This window comes from Macaca fascicularis, chromosome 15 (genome assembly GCF_037993035.2).
Source record: "Macaca fascicularis isolate 582-1 chromosome 15, T2T-MFA8v1.1".
Taxonomy (NCBI): domain Eukaryota; kingdom Metazoa; phylum Chordata; class Mammalia; order Primates; family Cercopithecidae; genus Macaca; species Macaca fascicularis.
This window is the reverse complement of record NC_088389.1, coordinates 66506729-66514491: the sequence shown is the minus strand read 5'-3', so window position 1 is coordinate 66514491 and position 7763 is coordinate 66506729.

Genomic DNA, 7763 nt, shown 5'->3' with positions numbered 1-7763 from the left:
CCATAAAAAAATCAAGTAAAAACCAGTAGCTCTAACTGGTCCACTTGGTGGCATAATCTCAAAGGTACACATCATTCTAAATACAATAGCCCTTGTAACAATTATGGGGTTAGAAGTGCCAGTCCCCTCCACTCGGCACACTCAAACATCCACATATAACTTTCAACTGTCCGAAAACTTAATAGCCTACTGTTGACCAGAAGTCTTACTGATAACATACAGTCAACTAACACACATTTTGTATATGTACTATATACTATATTATTACAATAAAGTAAGCCAGAAAAAATAAACTGTTATTAAGAAAATCATAAGGAGGCAAAGAGAGGGGTTGGTTTTGCTGTCTTGGGGTGCCAGAGACAGAAGAAAATCCACATATGATGGACCCTTGAAGTTCAACCTGTTTTTTTCAAAGATCAACTATAAATTTAAACCACTGAATTATTGTAAATCTACAGTGAGATAACCTGCAAAGACAAAGAAAAACTTAAAAAAATCTTAACCTGTTTTAAGTAATCATATCGGGGATAGTGGTGTTGATCGTGGTATTGTTAATCTGACACTGAAAATAACTGTTTACATGAGTACTCTAAAAACTGGTATTTTTTGGTATGGGAGAAAGGAGATATGTATATAAATTATATGTGTTTAAGTAAAAATCCTATAGTCTTAAATTATGAACAGAAAGAATCAGTATGAACTCATATTGTATTTTATCTTAAAAAATGTATATCATTTTGTCTTAGCTCTGCCTGTTGATAATGGCCTAGAAGAAATTGCCAAACCAGTAATCATGAGCATCTTTTGTTCTTAGATTGTGATCTTTCATGTACATTTTCCATTGAAAGGGACTAGGACTGCTTGAAGCAGCAGTTCTCAAAAGTTTTGCTTCCAAGAAATCTTCAAATTCTTAAAAATTGTTGGAGATCCCAAAGAGATTTTGTTTATGTGGGTTAAATCTATTGATGTTTACTGCATTAGAAATTAAAAATTTTAAAGTAACAATGTACTTATTAAAAAATTAGTGAGAAGAATGCCATTGTTTTACATTTTTGTAAATGTCTTTAATGTCTTGCTTCACAAATGACAGCAGAATTGTTATAACTGCTCTGCATTCCATGATAGTGTAACACATCGTATAGCCTCTGAAAATCCCCATGTATATTTGTGAGAGAATGAGACTTTATAAGGGTAAAATAAAAAGGGCAAATAGTCAGTTCTCTGTATCTGTGGGTTCCACAATTACATATTCAGCCAACCACAGATAGAAACTATTCAGGAAAAAAAAAAACCAATAAAAAGTAATATGAATTTTAAACAATACAGCATAACAACTATTGACAGAGTATTGACATTGTATTAAGTATTATAAGTAATTGTAACTGAAACACAGGTTTAGTCACTCAATACTTGTAGAGTCCAGTTAACAAGAGCGAGGTCTGGTATAAAGAAAGTGACTTTGTATTCCAAAGCTAGCTTAGGGGAAGAAGTATGGGCTTCCAGCCTCAAAGGTACTGCTTCACTTTTGGAGCAGAAAGTGGGTACTTTTGAAAGGCAGGGGAGACAGCAAGTGGGTGGGTAGTCCACATGGTAGCTTGGTACCTTATCTACTAGTCAGTCAAGTTGGCATCTTTATGCGCAGACATAAGTTATAAAAATGGCCAAAAACTTTCCTGGTGGGAGAGGGTTTCTCATCAGGTATACTTCGGGTTGTAAATCAACTGTTACCGCTTGAGGCAATTGTCTGGTAGGTGAGAGTTTGTTCTGGAGCTTCTAAGTACATTGTTAGATGAACTTTCCCTGTAGGGAGTGTCTGGGGAAGGGGAGGTAAAAGATTATAATTGCATTTCAAATGGGCTAGTAGGAAGTGGAGAATAGCAAGAAACAGAAGAGAAAAGAAGAAAAATAACAACAAAAAAAAAATAACTCATTATCTTTTTCTTAGAAAAATTGGGGTACCCAGTTACATAACCTACAGATGACTTAAAGTATATGTGAGGATGTGCATAGGTTATATGCAAATACTCCCCCATTTTATATGAGGGTGCTAAACCAAACTAAAATCTGGCCCGAGAAAGTCTCCATACTTGCATACTTGAGTTTTTACTTAGGGATTGCAACCTAACTTAATAGATAAGCAAACTGAAAAATCTAATGGAGACATACTTCTGTAACAATAACTGCATCTCAGTTAATCACTGCAGCCATACTTCAGCCACTCACAGGTGGCCAACTGTCCAAACCAGGACCAAATAAGGCAAACGCCAAGCTGTAGCCAATCTGGCTGTTTCTGTACCTCTTCTGTTTTTTTGTATTTTACTTTCCTTTTTCTATTCTTAAAATCTCTCCAACTGTGCAGAGATAACTCTCTGAATTTGCTGTGATTCTGAGGACCCAATTTGTGAATTGCTTTTTCCTTGATCAATTAAACTTTGTTAAACTTAATTTGTCTACAGTTTTTCTTTTAACGAGGTAGATGAGCATCTGTGGATTTGGGTATCTGAGAGGGGTCCTGGGACCTTCAGTATCCTTGGGGGCATGGGTATGAGTGATAACTCTTATTATGAAATAATCTTGACATCATGGACCCCATAAAAGGATCACAAGGAATCACAAGAGGCCCTGGGCCAAGCTTTGAGAACCTCTGCCTTGGAAAAATGGCTAACCCCAGGCCTGGGTTGGATTAGGAAATGTAAAGAAAGCCTGGAACATCTCGTCATGTCAGAAAGCAGGGAAGTTTTAAAGGCCGGTAGGGTTATGTCAAAATGATTTGGTAGCCAACTTAAATAGGTTCCCACTGGTTAAAGATAGGAAAATTTGAGCATCAACAAGTATAATAACTTCAGTGGACTGAAAAATATCAAATATGTTCACATACGTGAATTCATAATGATTTTTTAAAACCTCACTTGTCACCTTTGGATGATGTTAGGGAACTGTGATATTGTAAAATATATATTTGGTCTTCTTCCCACTTCCTGGCACACAGCTTCTAAAATCCTTGGAATCTCCAAAGTGATGTGTCTTTTTGTATGCTAATGATTCATGACTGGCTCTCCCTGGATAGCCTCAGGATGAGAATTGGTCACTGGAAAGAATAAGGCATGATTAGAGTGTTGGGACTTCCAGCCCCACTGCCTCAACTTTTGGTGAGGAGAGAGGGGCTGAAGGTTGAGTTGATTACCAATGGCCAATAATTTAATCAGTCATGCCTGTGTAATGAAGCTTCCATAAAAATCCAAAAAGACTGGATAGCTGAACATATGGAGGTTCCTGGAGGGTGGCAGGAACTCCACACCCCTTCCCACATATCTTACTGTGTGCACCTCTTCCATCTGACTGTTCATCTGTAGGCTTTGTAATATCTTTTACAACAATAAGCCAGAAATGTGTTTCCCTGAGTTCTGTGAATTGTCCTAACAAATTAATAAAGCCAGAGCAGGCGGTCATAGAAACCCCAATTTATAGCTAATTGGACAGAAAAATGGGTGACAACTTATTACTTCAGATCTGAAGCGGGAAGAACTCTTGTGGGGCTGAGCCCTCAACCTGTGGGTTCTGATGCTATTGTCAAAGGTGTGTGAATCAAAGCAACTCCATCTCAAATAGGAGCTGGGTAAAACGAGGCTGAAACCTACTGGGCTGCATTCCCAGACAGTTAAGGCATTCTAAGTCACAGGATGAGATAGAAGATCAGCACAAAATACATGTCATAAAGACCTTGGTGATAAAACAGGTTGCAGTAAAGGAGCCAGCCAAAATCCACCCAAACCAAAATAGCGACGAGACTGACCTCTGGTCATCCTCACTGGACACTCCCACCAGCGCCATGACAGTTGACAAATGCCATGGCAACGTCAGGAAGTTACCCTATATGGTCTAAAAAGGGGAGGCATGAATAATCCACCTCTTGTTTAGCATATCATCAAAAAATAGCCATTAAAAATGGGCAACCAGCAGCCCTCAGGGTTGCTCTGACTATGGAATAGCCATTCTTTCATTCCTTTACTTTCTTAATAAACTTGCTTTCACTTTGCTCTGTGAACTCGCCCTGAATTCTTTCTTGCACGAGATCCAAGAACCCTCTCTCGGTGTCTGGATTGGGAGCCCTTTCCTGTAACATATTTCTCTGTCCTGTAACACTGTCTCCAGGTAGATAGTGTCAGAACCGAATTGAATTAGAGGACACCCAGCTGGTGTCTCCGGCAGAATTGATTGCTTGCTTGAGGTCGGCAGGTCGGGGGGCAAGGAGGGGAGGAAAGGAGAACACCCCTACTTCTGGTGTCAGAAGTGGGTTGTGAGACTATAGTGAGAGAAACTGGATTTGTTTTTCCTCTCTATTCTTCAGAAGAACCAACTCATTTTGAAAACTGGTAAGGAAAAAACCCAAGCATTTTTCCAGGCTCCCTATACAAATTGCATCTTTTTTTTTTTTTTTTTTTTTGAGACGGAGTCTCGCTCTGTCACCCAGGCTGGAGTGCAGTGGCCGGATCTCAGCTCACTGCAAGCTCCGCCTCCCGGGTTTACGCCGTTCTCCGGCCTCAGCCTCCCGAGTAGCTGGGACTACAGGCGCCCGCCACCTCGCCCGGCTAGTTTTTTGTTACAAATTGCATCTTAAAGTAACAAAATGATTCATGAGGGGAAATTTCTTCAAAGAATCATTAAAAAGCTAATGAAAGAAAACAGGATGGCACAGTTAGAATATCACCATTTTGCAACTGTTCATTTATTAATAAATCAATGCAGTAGTTTATCCATCAATAGCTGCAGACATCTCAAAAAGGGACCTACTGCGCCTCCTGGTGGAAAGCTGCCTCATTGGCCTGTGAAGTTGCCTTGCCAAACAAAAATTGAACCTGAATCTGATCAAGTTCCTAGATCTAACTAGTTATTTAATAACAGAGCTCCTTAAACAACACCAAAATGATACACTGAGATAAATCTAGATTGTAGGAACTGCATATAAGTGACTGGGTTTCTTAAGAAATATATTGAGTAAAAAGAAAGGAGAGAGAGGAGAATCCATAGATTAAAAGGACAGAGGGAAATTTAAACATTACTCGATGTGGTATTAGGGAATTGTCATTAAGTTTTTGTATATGATGATTTGTGGTTATATTTTTCAAAGGGAAGTTCTAATCTCTTAGAGATATCTTCTGAAATATTTATAGATGAAAGGGTATGAGGTCTGAAGTTTACATCTGAATATTTGAGAAAGGAGGAAGAAGGCATAGAGAAATAAGACTAGTAATAAGTTGGCAACTGCTGAAGCTATCTGATAGGCAAATGGGGGCTTTTTATAGTCTCTCATATACTATTTTGTAAATGTTTAAAAATATTCTAAATAAAATTTTTAAAAAATTATGCCTTGAGGCTGGGCACAGTGGCTCAAGCCTATAATTCCATTGCATTGGGAGGCTGAGACAGGAGGAATGTGTAAGCCCAGAAGTTGGAGACCAGCCTAGGCAACATACTAAGACCCCCCCCCACCCCGACTCTACCAAAAAAAAAAAAAAATGCCTTGAAGTAGTAACTAAACTGTGTATTTAAACTATTACTAATTCTCAGTCTGTCTTATTACATTTTGGACTAAAATTTTGCAACCTACTTAGACTGGAACTCTCAACTTTGTTATGGTGAGATCTGAACAATTGATACTCAAGGGAAAGTAAGCCCCTGAGTGCTTAAACATCCCAGGAAATACTATATTTAGGTCTCCAATTGTTACCGGGTGCAGGCTCAGTTGCTCACCACTTGCAAAGCCAATAACAAGGATGAACTACAGCTAAAGAAAAGTTACTTTATTTCAGAGCTAGCAGTGGAAAAGTGGCCAAAGCTAGTGCCTTAAAGAAACCGTTTCAGCTTTCTAGATCAGGAGTAAAGGCTAAAGGGGAGTTTGGTATGATGGGCATGCAGGAGTGGTGATAGGTGTCAGCCTATGTGACTTGCTCTAATGACTATCCTGAGCTGTTGCCCCATCTGGTGTGTGGGCTGGTGCCATCTCTGGGACAGCCAGGTTGCAAATTAACTGCAGCCATGAAGTAACCTCTAGGTGGGGGAGAATCCCATAGTAGCTGAATTGCTTCAAGATTTAGTCTCTGGAACTTCTAAGCAAACACGTAATTAGATAAGGGAAACACTGTGCAAGGTGGTGCCTGGCAGAAAGAGTGAGAGTAAAGACTATTATCTCATTGTTAAAGGCAAGACAAGGAACGGGAAGGAAAGAGAAAAAAACTTTTAAAAACAGGACACTCAGTTACACAATGAGTCATTTGATAACCCAAATGTTTCCTTTGCGAGTGGAGTTAAATACATTTAGTATTTCTTGAGTTTGGAACCATCATTCTGGCTTACTCTGGGAAATTACTACATTCCCCCCCATTCCCCACCACTACCACATTTGAAAAGAAACATAAATAAAATCAATATTGCTTAGAAAAATATACCACTGGCTATTGCCGACCGCATTTCCGTCCTTTCTCACTTATCTCTGGCTGTGAAACTCATGAGGCTGAGTTGAATAAAAAGGGAGCAGTGAGAGACAGTGTTCAGCTTAGCACAAGCAGAAAATGTGGACTCAGGAATTCAGATAGTCTGCAAGACCTGGGTAACTACTGGAGACATTCCCACCAGAGGGCACTCTAACTTGCTGAAAAATTATAAATACAAGTAAATCCCATCTTATCTCAGGCCTCAGTAACCAGTCCACAAAACTCAAAGGAGCTAAAGCACAGTGGGCAGGGAAGAGAGAGGGCCAGGAAATAAGATGAGGAGGTGTCTTCTGTCAATAAGATTACCTCTTCAACTTTGGATCCATCTAATAAGGGTCTAACCTCCAGCTATGTTTTTACAAGCCAGTAGGGGGCTTCATTTGCCCCCTGGCAGAGTGTACTAATTGGGGCACACAGGCCGTGGATTTCAGAGGCTGTGGAGAGAAGGCAGGTTTGAGTGCAAGACCTCCCCGTCAGACTGAGTCTGCAATCAGGAATGGAGATGGAAGTTCCACATCCAAGTTCCCTTTCCATCATTCAGTCAAAAGTTTAAGGGCCTTGGTCCTATCTTCATTTTAAGCACCACTTGTCCCGCATAATTGAAAAAAAAATTATTTTATCCAGAAATTCCTTTATCTCCCTGTAAGGTTTTTTTTTTTTTTTTTTTTTTTTTTGAGACGGAGTCTCGCTCTGTCGCCCAGGCTGGAGTGCAGTGGCCGGATCTCAGCTCACTGCAAGCTCCGCCTCCCGGGTTTACGCCATTCTCCTGCCTCAGGCTCCCGAGCAGCTGGGACTACAGGCGCCCGCCACCTCGCCCGGCTAGTTTTGTGTTTTTTTTTTTTTTTTTTTTGTACTTTTTAGTAGAGACGGGGTTTCACCGTGTTCGCCAGGATGGTCTCGATCTCCCGACCTCGTGATCTGCCCGTCTCGGCCTCCCAAAGTGCTGGGATTACAGGCTTGAGCCACCGCGCCCGGCTCTTTTTTTTTTTTTTTAGCAAAAAAAAAAAAAAAAGTTTCATCCAACCATACAAGACATTATTATTTTCAAGGGGACAAGGAGGCAAACTTGCTCATGTTGATCAGAAAAATCTGTGAAGATGCATAAGCGAGGGCATTCTCCTACAAATCCCTACTGTGGAACTTTTCTGGTCAGTGTTTTGGAGATACGCAGAAACTAACGGCATCAGCAATTCATGGTGAAGTTTGCTACTTATAGGGCAGACGGTCACACACAGTGTACCAGAGACAGAGTTGTGAGCTGCACCTGTAGTT